At 41.2% G+C, this 19192-nt stretch overlaps 1 protein-coding gene and 1 long non-coding RNA gene across 5 annotated transcripts in view; one reads left to right on the top strand and one right to left on the bottom strand.

Annotated features, from left to right (window-relative positions):
* The window catches only part of LOC125486458, a 267656-nt gene that overhangs the window by 35940 nt on the left and 212524 nt on the right, over positions 1-19192 (bottom strand). The window lies entirely within an intron of this gene.
* LOC109935190 (guanine nucleotide-binding protein G(I)/G(S)/G(O) subunit gamma-7-like) overlaps positions 13638-19192 on the top strand; it is a 40034-nt gene continuing 34479 nt past the window's right edge. For 2 of the 3 annotated variants that reach the window (XM_048614057.1, XM_048614056.1), the window contains exon 1: positions 13638-13716. The gene's annotated coding sequence lies outside the window, so the exon portion shown is untranslated. The remainder of the gene's footprint in view (positions 13717-19192) is intronic. The other variant, XM_048614055.1, reaches the window with a different exon arrangement.

Genomic DNA, 19192 nt, shown 5'->3' with positions numbered 1-19192 from the left:
GTGTGGGGTAGGAGGCTAGGAAGTAGGAGAGTTTAGGCCCTAAAATTATTGAACTTGATATTGAGTCCAGAGAGCTGCAGGGTCCCCAAGCAGAAATGAGGTGTTATTCTTCCAGCTTGAGCTGAGCATTGCTGGCACACTGCAGCAAGCCTGAGACAGAGAATACTGTGGAGCTGGAGGAACCCAGCAGGCCAGGCAGCGTCAGAGGAGCAGGAAAGTTGATGTTCCTTCCAGGTGAAGCAGCACCCGAAATGTCAACTTTCCTACTCTGCTGCCTGCTCTGCTGTGTTCCTCCAGCTCTACATTGTTATCTCTGACTCCAGCATCAGCAGTTCATACTATCCCTGAGACAGAAGTGTTGGCTAGGGAGCAGGATGGTGTGTTGATTTGGTAGGCAACTGGAAGCTCGGGGTCACTTTTTTTTGCCAGCAGTACATAGATATTCTGCAAAGCAGTCAGCCAGTCTACACTTTGTTTCCCCAATGTAGAGGAGACCTCACTGTGAACAGCGAATGCATAAATTAGAATATGGGAACTGTAGGAAAAGTGCCGCTCCGCCTGGAAGGAATGTTTGGGCCCATGAATACTGGGGAGGGAGAAGGTAACTGGGCAGGTGTTGCACCTTTGCCAGTTACAGGGGAAGGTGCGAGGGGCTGTTGAGAGTGAAGGAAGAGTGGACCAGGGTGTCCCGGAAGGAGTGGTTCCTGTGGAAGGTAGACAAGGGAAGGGAGGGAACTGTGTGTCTAGTGATGGCATCTCGCTGGAAGTTGAGGAAATGGCGGCTGATGATCTTCTGAATGTGGATGCTGGTGGGATGGTAGATTGTTCCCCTGATTTTCCGGATTATTGTGATTTCCTGCCAGAATCTTTGACTTGAGTACTTTAATTACTTTTAAAAATAAGCCTAGAAATGTCTCTTAGATCAGATAACTCAACTCCGTCTAGAGAAGGATCAAACCTGGGCTTTTCTGTATATTGCAAGTAACACATTGGGGAGTGGAAATTCACTGAACCAATACCAAGTCTGTGCCAGAGTTAAGGCGAGGTAGACTTCTGTAGTTGAAATTTATTGAGAGCCTTTAGGTTAGACAATAAGAGTATAGTTAAGTCTGGAAAATGTATTGCATTTAAACCAATTGGCAGATCAACGCGTAGCATTTAAAGTGTAAAATTACCAACCTTCTGTGAGAGGGACAAATCTGAAAATGAGCCCCAAGTTTAGGAAAGAAGAGAGAATTATGTTAAAGCACACATGCAGTAACTAAAGGCACTGCACTGCATACTTCAAGGAACAAACAGGAGATTTTGTAATGGAACCTGACCAACTCATCTAAGCCAGAATAGTTGGAGAAAAGTTATGACTGGTATTCCTCAGCTTATCTTCATCTTTTTGATAATATGCATGTCCAGGGGAAAGGTTAGGGCAAAGACAGGACATAGTACACCTTCTATATTTGAAGACTTGCCAGCTCTGCTTAGCTGGTAGCACTTTCATCTCGAGTCAAAGTTGTGTTTACATGCTGCACTGTGACACTCGAGTTCATATACTTTGTTTTAAACCGGGACTACAAAATTGGTGCTGGGGATGCTGCTAGTACAATGGGATCAGGCCATGATTAAAACAAACTAGCTAGCTTTGTTGGACCAACAGAGACTAAGTCAACCAAATCATAAGCCCTGTGAATATAGGGGTGTATTGTCAGGGAGGAGGATGTGTGTATTGAGGCAACAGCTGCTAGAGGACTGTTGTTTGGTAGTAAAAGTATGAGCTTACTTGTAATAAAAATCTTTTATTTTTAAAAAAAGGCAGAAATGCCTCAGACAGGTGCAGACAGCACACGTCTTAGTTCTTCCCTAAACAATGGGAAAGTCATGTTAATTGTAATTCAAATACATTATAATTAAATGAACTATGGTTTGTTTGGGGCAAATACTAGGCTAATCTAAAACAGTTTTTAGAAGAGAACACTTAATTGCCAAGTGAACAAAGCTGTCCAATACATTTAATACAGTTTTCCAAGTTTTTGGTACATGTTCAACACCTTCAATACCTGTATGAGGAAAATTTAGGATGCAACTTGATGTGGAGATGGAATTAAAAATATTTGAATGGGAATGGTGAATAACAAGTAAATGGTTACCATGCACTTGCCCACTTAAACTCATGTTCAAGATGAAATCAAATTCATTAGAAAAATTCTGAAATTATTACTTAGATTAATCATCTATGCTGTTTAAAAAATTTGCAATGTTGCACCTACTGCAAAATATCCTGTGCTCCCTTGACCTTTAAAGCTGACTGGAGGTGACTCATGAAAGTTAGTCACTAATAGTTGCCGAAACCTCATTGAGGTGAAAGCTGGAATGTGAATCGAGACACAATCGCGTGCCTGAGAGAGATTTTCAGTAGGCAGTGACCAGCTTTATTTTCATTCCACAGTCAATCTTATTTACCCTGCAGATACCTTGACTATTTTAATAACCTGCCCATTAATTGTATTCATAGAGCCAATCCCATTTTCTAAGACTTGGTGTAGAATAAATATTCTTTTTAATAAGTTAACAAAATATTGTAACATAAAATGTAAATGCTTTCAAGTTTTGAACGGTAAAGTCAAATTGTGCTTATTCTGTACAATAATGTTTCCCTTATCAAGGCAAAAATATTGTGGTTTTGCATTTGCATTCAATAAGCTTTCTGCTGACACTGTATTTGTGAATAAATGCCTGGGTGGAATTAAGGTTTACAGGCATTAAGGTCCCTGATTCCATATTTACTCCATACAGCATAACGTGCTGATCTCGGCAGTCAGACTAGTTAGAGTTGGCCTTGGTGTCCTTGAATTAAACAGAAGTAAAGCCCTCAAAGATCCTTGTACCTGATCACTATCCACTGACCACTGCTAAAAGTATAATGCCCCACAATTAAGTAGACAGCTGATGCTAGCTTTTAAAGAATGGATATATTTGAGGTTTTAGTGGGTAGCTAGTATCAATGGAACAGTGCCTTAAGAGGCATTACTTCTGGGGACAGCGAGGAAGAACTCGTAGGTTGAGGAGAAAGGGAGAAAACTGACTCAAAAGTAATCAAAACATGTTATTCAGCTGTAGTAGGAACTGCAGATGCCGGAGAATCTGAGATTACGAGGTGTAGAGCCTTGGCCTGCTGTGTTCATCCAGCTGTACACCTTGTCTGTTATTCAATTATCAATATTTAATATCTTGAATTTATATATAAGACAATTTAGGAAACAGCGCATGGAGGATTCAGCACATGATAATGGCAACTCATAATTAGTTGTGAAATCAATGATACGAGCTTGCATCAGATCTGTGTTAGCACCAGAAGTAACCCTGCAGTAACATAGAATTCACCAGTTTTAAAATATTCCCACCTCATCCCACGTCCAAACATCCCTCTCATCCCTGCCACCTTGACCTCTCTCAACCTGTCCATCTTCTTCAACCCCTACTTGCATCCAGCCTATCACCACCCCACCTATCTTACCCCAGTCCCACCCATCCTCCTTGACCCAACACAACCTGTTCATCATCTCTCCCACCTATTCACCCCATCCATCCCACTGACCAATCCCCACCATCCCTACCTGCATTCACCTATCACCATCCCACCTACCTTTCCCCAGCCTTACCCCTCCTCTCTCTCACTTTATTTCCCAGCTCCCTTCCCCCACCCCATCTCTGAAGAAGGGTCCCGACCTGAAACGTCAGCTTTCCTGTTCCTCTGCTGTCTGGCCTACTGCGTTCCTCCAGCTCCATACTGTGTTGTCTCAGACTCCGGCATCTGCAGTTCTTGCTGTCTCCTGCAGTAACTCTGTTTTGTGCTATTCCAAATGCAAAATACATGTGGAAACTTAAATCTAATCCAATTTAGAGATCAGATTGAGGCCATATTAAAAAGCCGGTTTTGACAATCTGCTTAGAGAATCATCTTGTTTTAATTGATGGCAGAACTCAGTCTACCTTGATCCTGCGCTTTCAAGGTAATCGGAGCCCTTTTCAAGACCAAAAGTGACAGCCTTAGACCTATACATGAGTAGGCCTATACATGAGTGTTTGTAATACACAGCGAGAAATTATCTGATCAGGTAGCCATAATTCAACAGGATAGGTTTGATGCACCCATTTCAGCATCATCAAGCTTGCACAGTGAACAAATGGTTAGGGCCCTATTTTCAAGGTTGCTGAAGAAGTTAATTTTGTAATATAGATGGAACTGTAGGAATCGCAATACATATATTTACAAATGAAGGTAGACTTGCGTTAAGCCATAGTATAGACCTGTTGTTTTCTCAACCATGATGCCAAGAAAATTGAGCTCATTTTACTGTTCCTTTGCAAAGTTGGATTTGATCACAGGATATAGGAAATTCTTACACGTAGCTGCAGATTCCAATATAGCAAGTACAATGTCCACATATCAGACATGTGCAAGGGCAGAAGGTTAAATATCGCCTCATCTGAGACATGTTTCTCTCAGAATCAATCAAAGAATTTTGAGTGTACTGGGCCTAGCAGGTATTACGTGGCAACACCATCAATTTGAGCATACGTGATGCTGTGAAATCAAACTACTGACTTCATTGTTCATTGAATACTGATTAACACAATGGTGGCAGTTCTAAATAGCCATGATATAGTGCTGTAGTTCAATATCTATCCTCGAATATTGTTTTGGTGAATAGGCTAGCAATGTCAAGTGAATACTTGGGCACTGACTGCATTATTATTCATATACAAATTCCATCTGAAGGAATCTTTCATCTGGTACAGATACTTCTCCTATAACACAATATTTGCATTCTTGCATGACCTCGTGCTATAGAAAGTCGCGTTATGGGGAAATCATTATACCTGTACAGCAGAAACTTCATGTTATCCAAACAGCATCCACTATTCATCAGTCATGTTACAGCCAATTCATGTTAATGAAATATGCGTTATGACAGAACTATCTGTATGTTGACAACCTGCTTCAGACTAATTGTAGCAATTCATCCAAGCAGTTCGTTCACGTGCTGATAGGTATGACACAATAAACTTTTTGACACTTCCAGCGATAAATCTGAGATAGTGAGACAAATCACAATATTTTTACTAGATCCTCCTCCTCCAGTGGCAGAACTATGAAACTAGTTTCCTTTTAACCCACAAATTAGAATAAAGGAGCCATATTTAGTAATGTATGCATTGAGAATACACACCAGTTTCTCAGAATCTGACTTCCAGGAACACCAGTGTAAGAAACAAATCTCTAATTTTTCTCTACCCATGTCAGAGGTTGTGTGACTATCAAATATTGTTTGACAGAAACGTAGCTGAGTTTCATAAGAAGGGCTGGAGTATAGTGATGCAGACTTTATGCTGTAGTTATACAAAATCCTAATTAGACCCCACTTGAAGTAATGTGAGCCGATCTGGACACCACACCTTAGGAAGTTTGGCTCTGGAGGGAGTTTAACACAGGTTTGCAGGAATGATCCCAGGATTTCTGGGGTTAAGTTATGAGGAGCGATTAGACAAATTAGATCTTTATTTTCTAGAATTTAGAAGGTTAACGGTGATCTAATAAGGTCTTCTGGATTAACAGAGAAAGACTGGGTAGATAAAGATACTATTTCCACTGGTTCAAGATTCCAGAACCAGGGGCATAGTCTAAGAATTAGGCCCAGACTATTCAGGAGAGATGTTAGAAAGCACAGAGTTGTGGAGGTTTGCAACTCTGTTCGTCAAGTGACGGTCGTTTCTAGTTGAATTGCTAAAATTAAATCCGAGGCAATTTCTTTTTATTAAGCAAGGGTACCAAGGGATATGGGCTCAAGGAGGCTTATGGAGTTAGGCCAACAGATCAGCCATGATCTAATGAATGGCGCAGCAGGCTGTAGGGGCTGAATGGCCTACTGCTGTTGCTTTGAATGGTGTCTCATTCCCAATGAAAGGTTTTAGTATTGTGACACACACAATAATGTAATTTGAGAGTATGCATGTGAAGTGCTATGTAGATTTGCAAGTGTGAGGGTAATTCCAGGTTTTAGCCACTGCCCTTGCTGCATAGATGAAGCCTTACAGTCAGCAAGTGCTTTTGCATAACCTTCGTAATCAACTAAAAACAGTGCTAAGGTTGCTGCAAACCTTTGGTGCTTTTGGATGAAGAATGAGAAATTTGTAGTCTGGACACCCAGACCACTCTCCTGTTTGGATAGTAATTTCTTAACTGTAAATTAGGATCTGAAAAAATAGTCAATACCCAGAATACAACTTTCAAGGAGATGTGAATGGAAGATGCAGTGTGCATACAGAGATTCTTTTGCATTATATAATTTATCAACCCAGGAACAACCAAAATTATGATGTAGTTGGCAGTGAAGAAGGTAACCACAGTATGACTGGCCCATTTAATAAAGGCTATGAGCTGAGGAGTGGCAGATGGAGTTAAATTTAGATAAATGTGAGATGCTGAATTTTGGTAACGCAAATCAAGGCAGGTCTTCGGCACATGCAAGGATGTTGCCAGGGCTGTAGGGTTTTATCTATAGACAGAGGCTGAATAGGCTGGGGCTATTTTCCCTGGAGCGTTGGAGACTGTGGAGTGACCTTTGAGAGGTTTGTAAAATCACGAGGGACATGGATTGGGTGAATAATCAAGATCTTTTCCCCAAGATAGGGGAGTCCAAAACTAGAGGGCGTAGGTCTAAGGTAAGAGGGGAAAGATTTAATAGGGACCTAAGGGGAAGCTTTTTCATGCAGAGGGTGGTGTGTTCTGAGGAAGGGTCACTCGACCCAAAACGTTAACTCTGTTTTCTCCGCACAGATGCTGCCAGACTGCTGAGATTTTCCAGCAATTTCTATTTTCGTTTCTGATTTATAGCGTCTGCATTTCATTTGGTTTATATTAATTTAGGATATCTGGTCAGCATGAGTGAGTTGGACCAAAGGGTCTGTTTCCTCTGACTCTGTCACCAGACAGTACCTTCCCACAAAAACAGAGGGAAAATCACTGTAATAATAAAAGGTTGAAGGGATGCAGTGTTTCTGGAAAAAGTGTTTGGAGTTGATCTTTTTCAATTCAATTTTTAACCTCAAAACAATGAAGTATGATTTTTTTTTTTCTTTAATTTAATTTAAAGTCACATCAATACAATAACCAAATGGTCCAATTTTGCTTGCATTAAATTTCAACTTCAAATCAACTGGAGGAGATTCTAAATCATGTTGAAATCAACTAACACTGTAACTATACATTCTGCTATTGTAATATATAATCTAATTGTTTGGATTGTTTGTTTTTCCCTTGGAAAAGCAGTAACCCTTTAACCTCCCCAGTCCCGAGTTTCTTGGAATCTGAGATGTGCAAACTAATCCTAAGCCATTAATATGTACCAGTCTTTGTGCACAGCAAATGCCTCTCTCTTGCACTTCTGATAGAATACCAGGCAGCACAATATTGTACTTTCTCACAGTGGTCTACTTGGACTGCTTTCTTAAGTTACATTTTGTAAAAAAAAAAGGAAATTAATTGCAAAAGGTTGATGGGCTGAAGAAATTCTCCAACAGCCATTTGTTTACTGCTGTATGCATGCAGCCTGCTGTCTGCATCTATAACCACTAACTACTAACATTTTGGAAACTGAGCTTGTGGTTTGGTTCCCAGAAGTTTACCTTTTTCAGTGCTCAAAAATTCCTTCAAGTTCTCATTTGCTGGTTAGTACGCTTTGTCTTTCTTTAAAGCATTCATTTTCAAGGCTGAGTTTCAAATCAAGCAATGCTGTTAGCACTTCATATTCACAAATTAACTTTTTGAGAAGGGAGGTGGAAATTAAGTAATTGCAGATACATTGTTAATGTAAATTATTCAAGTGATGTGCTTTTAGTGCTAAATAGTTAATCATTTTAAGTGTATCCTAATTACTGAATTTAGGGAATTTGCTCACGCTATCATGGTTTTTAAAACCCATTCCTCCAGCCATCAATATGTTGTCTTAGTTTGAAAATAATTTTTAGCTATAATGGTCTTACCCACCCAGTTCTTGTCCAGGCCAGCAAAAACAAAGACAAGTTAACCTTCTGGTTTCCATCAGTTCATTGCTGCAAGCCACAGCATCGTTTGAATCTGAACTGGCTTACTTGCACACACAACAGTACAACTTGTACTAGTTTATAATTATTTCAAAAGTTATTTTCCTTTTTTTTTTATTCATTCATGATATGTGGGCATCACTGGCTGAACCAGCATTTATTGCCCAGAGGGCAGTTGAGTCAACCACATTGATGTGGATCTGGAGTCACATGTAGACCAGACCAGGTAAGGGTGGCAGATTTCCTTCCCTAAAGGACATTAGTGAACCAGATAGGTTTTTCCTGACAATCGACAATGGATTCATGGTCATCATTATTGCTGTATATAAAGAGTCTAATCTGGAAATATCAACACAATAGTTTTATTTCTCTATAATTTGAATTTTGATGCTTTTTTGGTGGCTGGTATTTCATGGGGTTAGTGCTCAGTGGTGAATGGTAGTACAGTGCTGAAAATGGATCCAAGTAGGAGGCCACTAAACCCAATGCACTGGTGCTAGTTCTTTGGATTGATTGGTAGCATGATGGCACAGTAGTTAGCACTGCTGCCTCTCGGTGCCAGGGACCCAGGTTCAATTCCAGCCTTAGGTGACTGTCTGTGTGGGTTTCTGTTGGGTGCTCTAGTTTCCTCCCACAGTCCAAAGATGTGCAAGTTAGGTGGGTTGGCCATGCTAAATTGCTCAGAAGTGCCTAGGGCTGTTCCATCTACATGGATTAACCATGGTTATCATAGGATAAGGGAGGTAGGATGGGGGACAGTAGTGTTGGGTCTGGGTGGGATGCCCTCTTGGAGTGTCTGTACAGACCTGATGGGCTGAATGGCTGCTTCTGCACCATAGGGATTCTATGATCCTATGAATCCTATACCCCAATACCAAGAACTCTTGGATTAGCTGTAGCTAGCACTAAATACAAAGTTAACTCTATCTTTGTCTTTTTTAACTTTCCCTTCAGGAAACTTTCCTATGTATTTCCTTTCTTTTGGCTCTCGGTTCTTTGAAGAGAGCATATATAACTATTCTAAGCAATGTAGATACTGCCCAGACAATTGGCATACTCCATTATGTCATAACTACACTCTGATTGCTGAAACGTTTAATATACACACCTGAACTGCTGTTCAGGAAAAGATGCATTGCATTCGTCTTAACTTGTTGTACAATCCCTGGAAATAAAAGTCTATTCACCATGGTGCTTATACTGAAAACTCAGATTCTGAAGTAGTCCATGTTGAAATGCAGCAAGATCTGAACAATATCCAGGCTTAGCTGACACGTGGCAATTAACATTATGCCACACAAATGCCAGGCAATGACAATCAGCAGTAAGAGACAATCTAACTACACCCACCATGACCTTCAATGGTGTTGCCAACACTGAATTCCCCCACTATCAACATCCTGGGGGTTACCATTGGTTAGAAACTCAATTGGATTCGCCATATAAACACTGTGGCTATAAGAGCAGGTCTGAGGCTAGGAATACTGTGGCAAGCAACTCTCCTCCTGACTCCCCAAAGACTATCCAACAGCTACAAGGCACAAGTCAGGAGTGTGATGGAATACTCCACACTCTTCTGGATGGGTGTAGCTCAAACAACACTTGAAGCTTAGCAGCATCCAAGACAAAGCAGTCCATTTGGTTGGCACTGCAGCCACAGACATCTATTCCCTCCACCACCAACAATCAGCAGCAGCAATGTGTACTACCTACAAGGCACACTGTAGAAATTCACCGATGGTCCCTAGCCAACACGTTCCAAATCCATAATCACTTCCATCACCTGCAAGTTCCCCTCCAAGACACTTACCATACTGACTTGGAAATACATCATTGTTCCTTCAGTGTCACTGGGTCAAAATCCTGGAATTCCCTTCCTAACAACATTGTGAGTAAATCCACAGCATGTGGACTGTAGCAGTTCAAGAAGACCTCTTTCTCATGAATGAATTAAAACAAAAGTTACTTGGAGGAAAGCCATTCTTGATTGTGTTTATTTTGCTGCACAATTTATTGGCAAACTGTTAGGTGTTTGTTATTGTGTACATTACACTGCAATTTGAGAGGGAGAAGATAGAATCAGAGGTAATGGTATTACAGCTGAATAAAGGTGACTACAGAGGTATGAAGGAGGAGCTGGGCAGAATTGACTGGAAGAAGAGCTTAGCAGGAAAGACAGTGGAACAGCAATGGCAGGAGTTTCTGGAAGTAATTCAGGAGACGCAGCAAAAATTCATCACTAGGAAAAAGAAGCTTGGTACAGGGAGGATGAGACAACCATGGCTGACTAAGGAAGTCAGGGATAGCATAAAAGCAAAAGAGAATGCATATAATGTGGCAAAGGGCAGTAGGAAACCAGAGGACTGGGAAGCTTACAAAGACCAACAGAAGGCAACAAAAAAGAAATAAGGAGGGAGAAGATTAAATATGAGGGTAAGCTAGCCAGTAATATAAATGAAGACTGTAAGAGTTTCTTTAGGTATATAAAGGGCAAAAGAGAGGCAAAAATGGACAGTGGACCAATAAAAAATGACGGTGGAAAGATAGTAGTAGGGAACGAGGAAATGGCTGAGGAACTGAATAATTACTTCGCGTCAGTCTTCACGGTGGAAGACACTAGTAATATCCCAAAACTTCAAGAGCCGGGGGCAGAGCTGAGTATGGTGGCCATCACCAAGGAAAAGGTACTAGTTGAACTGATTGGCCTGAAGGTGGACAAATCACCTGGACCAGATGGACTACATCCCAGAGTTCTAAAGGAGATAGCTGAAGAGATAGTGGAAGTGTTAACGGTGATCTTTCAGGAATCTCTAGTGTCAGGGAGGGTCCTAGAGGACTGGAAAATCGCTAGCGTGACACCCCAATTAAAAGGGGAGTGAGGTAAAAGACGGAAAATTGCAGGCCGATTAGCCTAACCTCGGTCGTGGGCAAAATTTTGGAATCCAGTGTAAAAGATGAGATTTCTGAATATTTGGAAGTGTATAGCAAAATAGGGCAAAGTCAGCATGGTTTCGTCAAGGGGAGGTCATGCCTGACAAATCTGTTAGAATTCTTTGAGGAAGTAATGAGCAGGGTAGACCAAGGAGAGCCAATGGATGTTATCTACCTGGACTTCAAGAAGGCCTTTGATAAGGTGCCACACAGGAGGTTGCTGAGTAAGATAAGGGCCCACGGTGTTAGAGGCAAGGTGCTAGCATGGATAGAAGATTGGCAGTCTGGCAGAAAGCAGAGTAGGGATAAAGGGGTCTTTCTCGGGATGGTAGTGGTGATGAGTGCTGTTCCACAAGGGTCGGTGCTGACCACAACTCTTCACTTTGTACATTAATGATCTAGATGAAGGAACTGAGAGCATTCTGGCTAAGTTTGCAGATGATACAAAGATAGGTGGAGGGACAGGTAGTATTGAGGAGGTGGCAAGGCTGCAGAAGGCTTGGACAGGTTAGGAGAGTGAGCAAAGAAGTGTTAGATGGAGTACAATGTGGGAAAGCATGGACTATTTTCTAAATGGGGAGAAAATTCACAAGTCTAAAGTGCAAGGAGACTTGGGAGTTCTAGTCCAGGATTCTCTTAAGGTAAACTTGCAGGTTGAGTCAGTAGTCAGGAAGGAAAATGCAATGTTGGCATTTATTTTGAGAGGACTTGAATATAAAAGCAGCGATGTACTACTGAGGCTTTATAAGGTGCTGGTCAGGCCACGTTTGGAGTATTGCATGCAGTTTTGGGCCCCATATCTCAGGAAGGATGTACTGGTCCTAGAGAGGAGGTTCATGAGAATGGTCCCAGGAATGGGAAGCTTAACACATGAGGAAGGTTTGATGACTCTGGGACTATACTGATTGGAGTTTAGAAGGATGAGGGGGATCTAATTGAAACATTCAGAGTACTGAATGGCCTGGGCAAAGCGGATATTGGGAAGATACTTCCATTGGTGGGAGAGTCTAGGACCCGAGGGCACAACCTTAGAGTAAAGGGAAGACCTTTTAGAACGGAGATAAGGAGAAACTTCTTCAGCCAGAGAGTGGTGAATCTGTGGAATTCACTGCCACCGAAGGCTGTGGAGGCCAGGTCATTGAGTACATTTAAGACTGAGATAGATAGGTTCTTGATTATCAAGGGGATCAAGGGTTATGGGGAGAAAGCAGGAGAATGGGGTTGAGGAACTTACCAGCCATGATTGAATGGCGGAGCAGACTTGATGGGCCGAATGGCCTAACTTCTACTCCTATGTCTTATGGTCGTATGGTCTAATTTCTCACTCTTGTCAGTTTTCTCCTGTTTTGTCTTCTGATGGAGTTGAATTATGGTGGACAAAAATACCAAAAAATTGTGAATGCTGGAAATCTGAATTAAAAACAGAATATTCCTCCAGCAGTTTCTGTTTTTTAATTTATGATGGATCAGCTTCCAATATTTTGTCTGAATTGTCTTTTGTTCTCAATAACACCAATGAATGATCATGTTATTCCACCATAGAGGCCATTGCTGATGAGCTTTGGTTCTGGATTGTTTTCCACATTCCTGTCAGTAAGTGTGGTCAGTTAACAAGCAACACCACAATGAATTTTTTTTTGAGCCAGTGCATTTGAAACTGAGAGCAGATGGTCATAGCATAGACTAGGAGTGGAATCTCCTAGTATGCAATGGCTTGACTCACAAGAGGTAGTGGGCTTACGACTGCAACATTGAGACGCAAACTGCAATTTCTTTTACGGTTAGTTCATCTGCCTAGAATACATCAAGAGAACAGCCAGTTGTGCAAAAACAGTATTTTTGTAAGTGTACATATTTGTAGTCAACCAAGTTGCACTTAACAAGTTGTTTTGTTTTTAAATTGGGGTAACTAAACATTAAGGATGTAATAACATACAACCATTGCAATGCACGACGCAACTAGTTTTGCCAGACAAATGACTGGGCTCCAATTTATTCCATCAGTTTGAAGGTTTTTAACTCAACCTGTTGAGAAATGTTAATACCCACCTGTGGAGCAAATGAGTTTCCTGGCCCTGAGGTACATACACTGCCACTGTGCCACTAGAACCCCTAATATTAAGTTTTTAATCAAACTTGTAAAATATATGTCATGCATAACAAAGTCATGTAAGCTCACTGCCATTTCCATGTAGAGATCTCCTTTGTATATAACTTTTTAAAGTTACATCTTCAATAACATTTGGTTATTTGGTTGATTCTGAGTGCAAGTAATTTTTACGTTAAAATTTGCAGATTAGACCAAACTGGATTTTAGGAATAATACTGAGAAATAATATAGCCTGCAATGCTGGAAAATATCAGAAATCCCACAGACTGGGTAGTTAATGAGCAAATAAACATTCAGTACAGAAACGTGAGGGAATGTACTTAGGTAGAGGAAAATATCATCTACATCTTAACAAATAAAATTAAACAGGATAGTAGATCAGAAAAGGTGTGGGTGGGGTTAAGATCACCCACTTGTGGCAACAGACTACACCATTTGTGAAGAGCAACTTTTTATCTTTGCCAGTTTCAGCTAAAAGCTTGTGCTGCAGGAAATCAGAGCAATGACTTAAATCTAATAGTATTTAAGCTGCCAGCGAAGCTTGCTTGAAAACAACGAGGTGAACTGAGCAGGCTGAGGTAAGTAGTGAGGTTTTTGGTAGGATTCTGTCTGAGTCAGGAGGAACAAGATTATTAAAATGTGGCCTATTTGTTAAAACAGCCAGGATCTGTATCCCTCTGAACTTCCACTGTTCTACTCACTTCAGATAGCTTATGCATTGGTCCTGTTTCCCAGCTGACAATTTTCCCGCCAATGCTTCGGGGAAAAATAAATTTATAGAATGGTTACAGCATAGAAGGAGCCCATTCAGCACATCATGACTGTGCAGCCCTCTGTCAGAGCTCTATAACCCTTGCGTTTTTTTTTCACACAGGAAATTTCAATAAACTGTTTGGCAAGGTTCCACATGATAGCGTGGTTAGTAAAATTAGATCACATTAGATCCAGCAAGAGCTAGCCAATTGGATACAAAATTGCCTTGAACGTAGGAGACAGAGGGTGATGGTAGAGGGTTGTTTTTTGGACCAGCAGTGTGTCACAAGGATTGGTGCTGGGTCCATTGCTTTTCATCATTTAATCATTTAATGCACAGTGAAGATTATCTGAGTACAACAGGACCTTGATCAGATGGGCCAATGGGCCGAGGAATGGTAGATGGAGTTTAATTTAGATAAATGTGAGGTGTTGCATTTTGGTAAGGCAAATCGGAGCAGGACCTATACACTTAATAGTGAGGTCCTGGGGAGTGTTGTCGAACGAAGAGACCTGGGGTGCAGGTGCATAGTTGCTTGAAAATAGGTAGATAGGGCGATGAAAAAGGCACTTGGCACACTTGCCTTCGTCGTTCAGAACATTGAGTGTAGGAGTTTGGATGTCATGTTGCAGCTGTACATTGGTGAGGCCACTTTTAAAATACTACGTACAATTCTGATCGCTCTTCTACAGGAAAGATGTTAAACTTGAGAGGGTGCAGAAATTATTTTCAAAGGTATTGCAGGGACTAGAAGGTTTGTTATAGGCAAAGGCTGAATAGGCTGGGGCTTTTCTCCCTGGAGCATTGGAGGGGTGAACTTTTATAGGTTTGTAAAATCATGAGGGGCATGGTCAGGGTGAATAGCCAAGGTCTTTTCCTGGGGTGGGTGAGTCCTAAAGTAGAAGGCATAGGTTTGAGATGAGAGGGGAAAGATTTAACAAGGACCTTGGGGGTAACTTTTTCATGTAGAGGGTGGTGCATGTATGGAACAAGCTGCCAGAGGAAGTATAATTACTACATGTAAAAGGCATCTGGATGGGTATTTGAATAGGAAGCGTTTTTGAGGGATATAGGCCAAATGCTGGCAAATGAGACTGGGTGAGATTGGCCTGTATGGTCAACATGGATGATTTGGACCAAACAGTCTGTTTCCATGCTGTATGATTCTGACTCAATAATCGAGAAAAATGGCATCCTTATGGACTTTTATACATACAAAATATATGCAACTCTTGATTCAAGACCAGTGATGAATGATGGTACTGTTCAGTCTTTCACAAAACCATTTTTTTGTGCCCATCTTTGTAACAGTTTGTGTAAGTCAACAGCATTGCTTATAACCTGGAATTTAAAGCACAATTATGGAAAATTCCTTCCTGAAAAGTGTCTAGAATGCCAACTGTGCTTCACCTTAAAAAGAATTATAGAGAACATCACAGTTAAACTAACTTGTAGAACAGTGTATCCCAAACTTGTTCCCAGATTGACCCTGTTTTAATGGTTCAGACTTTGCATGAACCCAAACAGAATATTGTGGGCTATGAGAATTGAGCATAGGAGTGGTTCTCGGCTGTTGAATAGGGTGTGGCGTGAAGTTGAGCATAGAAGTAATTAAACAGTAGGTATTTTTTAAAAAATATCAAATACCTACCTTTCCACCAGCTCTTTTCTTGTTTTTTGAAGCTGTGATCATGCCTCAAAGATATGTCCATGTGGCCACATCCATGAAAAAGTAGTTCAGGGATTTAATGGGACCACCTAGATATACGCAGTCAGTCTGAGCTCCACAGGAGCCATTACTGCCTCATAGCTCACAAACCCAAAATTTCATCTCCAGAGTCACATTGACAGTTTAGGTAGCCTATTGTGAAAAGTAACTTGCTGTCCAGATATACTTACAAATAAGAAATCATGAAAGCAAAAAACATAGGAAAGATCCCATTGTTGTAAAATTAGCAATTTACAACAGCGAATCTTTGCAAAGTGCACTTCACATGCATAAATATGTCCAACATACACACATGTCTCATGTCTAACTCCACTGATTTGAATTTTAATTCTTTTCATTCTAGAAATGACAGTTTTTGAGTGCTTGAATCTAAAAATGGTATTCTATCAGCCACGTTGGTTTGGTGAGCATGTTCACCAATCACCAAAAAGGACATTTTCCCTTTTAATGTTCGGAATTTCTATGAAAATAAAATTGCATCATGTTTTATTACTGTCATAGCTATAATGGTTACACTAATACCAATCAAAATGATTATTTGGGATTGGTTTGTTGCTTCACCATAAGTGGAAACAAATGATTTTGCTTGAAACAGCTAATTAATGGAGGTTGAAGCACTATTCCTACTTAAGTTGTTGGCATACCAATTGTAAATAGAAGTTTTATGTGGGCTGCTGATCACTGAACTTTACCCTCCAAATATAGCTCCTAAGTTAACTATTTTTTGACTGCCAACTCATTCCCATCATTCTCCACATGCCATGCATGAATCTTTTCAATCATGTGCGTTCCCCACCCCCAAACTACCATGCCACAGTATCAAAGTGGTTCACATTCAAGGTCCAAATGACCATTTTTGCCACTTCACCCTTTATTCAACCTGTCTGCAGCAACGTTCCCTGTAAGAAGTGGGCACATCTGCTCTGAAAGTCTGTGCACCTGATGCCATTCATAGCATTGACTTCCAGTTCCATTGAAGTCCACTCAGAAGAAATAATAAAATTAACAGGAATGCTGGTCTGAAGCCTTTGATAGGTTTGATTACACCACCCTCATGCAATGTCTCTCAACTGCTCTCCAGTTGAGTGGAATTGCTGTAGTGTAATTCCATATTTTTATCTATCTAATTGTAGGCAGAGAATCGCTGTAATGGTTTCTCTTCCTGCTGTTGCACCATTACTTTTGATATCCCTCAAGGATCAATCATCTGCCAGAAAACTGATGTCTTTGAAACCTCCTAGGTTTCATTGTTCCTGTAGTCTCCTGGCTGGTCTCCCATATTTTACCCAAAATATGAGGTCGTTCAAAATTCTACTCCATGCTTTAATTCTGACAAAGTCCCATTCCCCTATCTACCCCCATGTTTGCTGACTTAAATTGGTTCCTAGTCGAGCAGCCTGTTAATTTTAAAATTCTCGTCTGTTGTCAAATGCCTCTATGGCTTTACCTTTCCTGACCCTATTTCTCAAACTCCAAATTCCTCCAAGATACTTAAAAAATCTCAGAAATGTTACAGCACTGAAGAACGTTATTTGGCCCTCTGCATCTGGTTTCACTATCCAAGTGAGCATTTGGGCTCCTGTAATTGTGGCTTTTGTATATTCCCAAGCAATATTGCTCCACCATTAGTGGCTATGCTTTCAGTTGTCAAACCCTGGAATTCTGAGTCTATGACTCTGCAGACCTTCTTTAACTTGCTTTCTTTCTTTAAGATAACTTTGACCAAGGTTGAGGTAAACTGTCCTCGCATTTTTGTGGCTCAGGATCATAGTTTTTTAATTCACTCCTGGGATGTGGGCATCACTTGCTGGCCAGCATTTGTTGCCCGTCTCTGGTTCCCCTTGAGATGGTGGTGATGAGCTGCCTTCTTGAACTGGTGTAGTCCACATACTGTAGCTTGACCCACAAAACCCATGGGAAGGAATTCCAGGAGTTTGACTCATAGACAGTGAAGGAACAGCGATATATTTCCATGTCTGGATGGTGAGTGGCTTGGAGTGGAACTTGCAGGTGGTGGTATTCCCATGCGTCTGCTACAGTGGTCTCTACATGGAAGTGATCATGTGTTTGTAAGGTGCTGTCAAAGGATCTTTGGTGAATTTCTGCAGTGCATCTTATAGCTAGTACACGCTGTTGCTACTGAGCATTGGTGGTGGAGAGATTTGATGCTTGTGGATGTGGTGCTAATCAAGCATGGTACTCTTGACCTGGGTGCTGTCAAGCTTCTTCAGCGTTGTTGGAGCTGCACTCATCCAGGCAAGTGGGGAGTATTCATCACACTCCTGACTTTTACCTTGTAGCTGGTGAGCAGGCTTTGGGGAGTCAGGAAGTGAGTTATGTGCTGCAGTTTCCTGGCCGTTGACCAGCTCTTGTAGCCACTGTATTTATGTGGTGAGTCCAGTTCAGTTTCTGGTCAATGGTGACGCCAAAGATCTTGATAGTGAGGGATTTAGTGATGGTAATGCCATTTGAAATTTAAGGAATGGTGATTAGATTTATCTCTCATTGGCAATGGTCATTGCCTGGGATTTGTTGTCACAAATGTTACTTGCACCTTTTCAGCCCAATCCTGGATATTATCCAGATCTTGTTGCATTTCAGCATCTGAGGAGTTGGGAATGGTGCTGAATATCATACGTCCATCGGCGAATATCATACACACATCGGCAAATATCCTTACTTCTGACCTTTTGTGATGGAGGGAAGGTCATTGATGAAGCAACTGAAGATGGTTGGGCCTAGGACACTACCCTGAGGAACTCCTGTGGAGATGCATGGGGCTGAGATGACTGACCTCCAACAAGGAGAGTGAACCACATTGCAGTGGGTCTGGATGTTAGTCAGATCAGGTGAGGATGGTACATTTCCTTCACTGAAGGACATGATGAGATGTAGTTTTTGTTTCTGTAAGACACTTTCAGTAAGTTAAAAGTGCTCTATAAACGTTGTGATAAAGATACACGCACTTCATAGATCTATATCAGACTACACTTACCAGACTTAAATTTGCAAACTTCCAGCATTCTTCTTTTGACATAAGCACTTTCTCGCCTCAGCAGTACTGTGGCCTGTGTTGAGGGTGAGAGCAATGCAGTTCATATTAACCTTAGCACAGCATTGGCACTCGTAGCTGAGTCAAAAGACTGTTGACTACTCCATAGTCATTATGGCTCTGGAGAAGGCCACACAACTCGTCAAGCCTATGTTTTATTAGGCTCTAGACACTGTAAATCAATCCAATCAGTCTTATCTCCTCATTCTCTACCTGTACCACTGCAGGTTTTATTTCCTCCCCAACTTCTCATCAAAATGCTTGGAAATCATCCATCATCTTTGCTTGTACCATCCTTGTAGGCAGTAAGTTCCAGATCATTGCCACGCACTACATAAAGTTCTTCTTGTTCCCCTACACCTTGTCCACATACTTCACACTATGTCCCCAAGTCCTTGCATTACTGGCTAATGGGAATATTTTTTCTTTGTCCACCTTGGGTGAGTCCATCATAACGTAAGATTTCTCTGTTCCAAGGGGAACAGTTTCTCCAGCTTGACCTTGTAGCTAAAATCAATT

The sequence above is a fragment of the Rhincodon typus genome, chromosome 29 (genome assembly GCF_021869965.1).
Source record: "Rhincodon typus isolate 14 chromosome 29, sRhiTyp1.1, whole genome shotgun sequence".
NCBI lineage: Eukaryota > Metazoa > Chordata > Chondrichthyes > Orectolobiformes > Rhincodontidae > Rhincodon > Rhincodon typus.
Note: the sequence above shows the minus strand (reverse complement) of the source record. Positions and strands in the feature narration are given on the sequence as shown.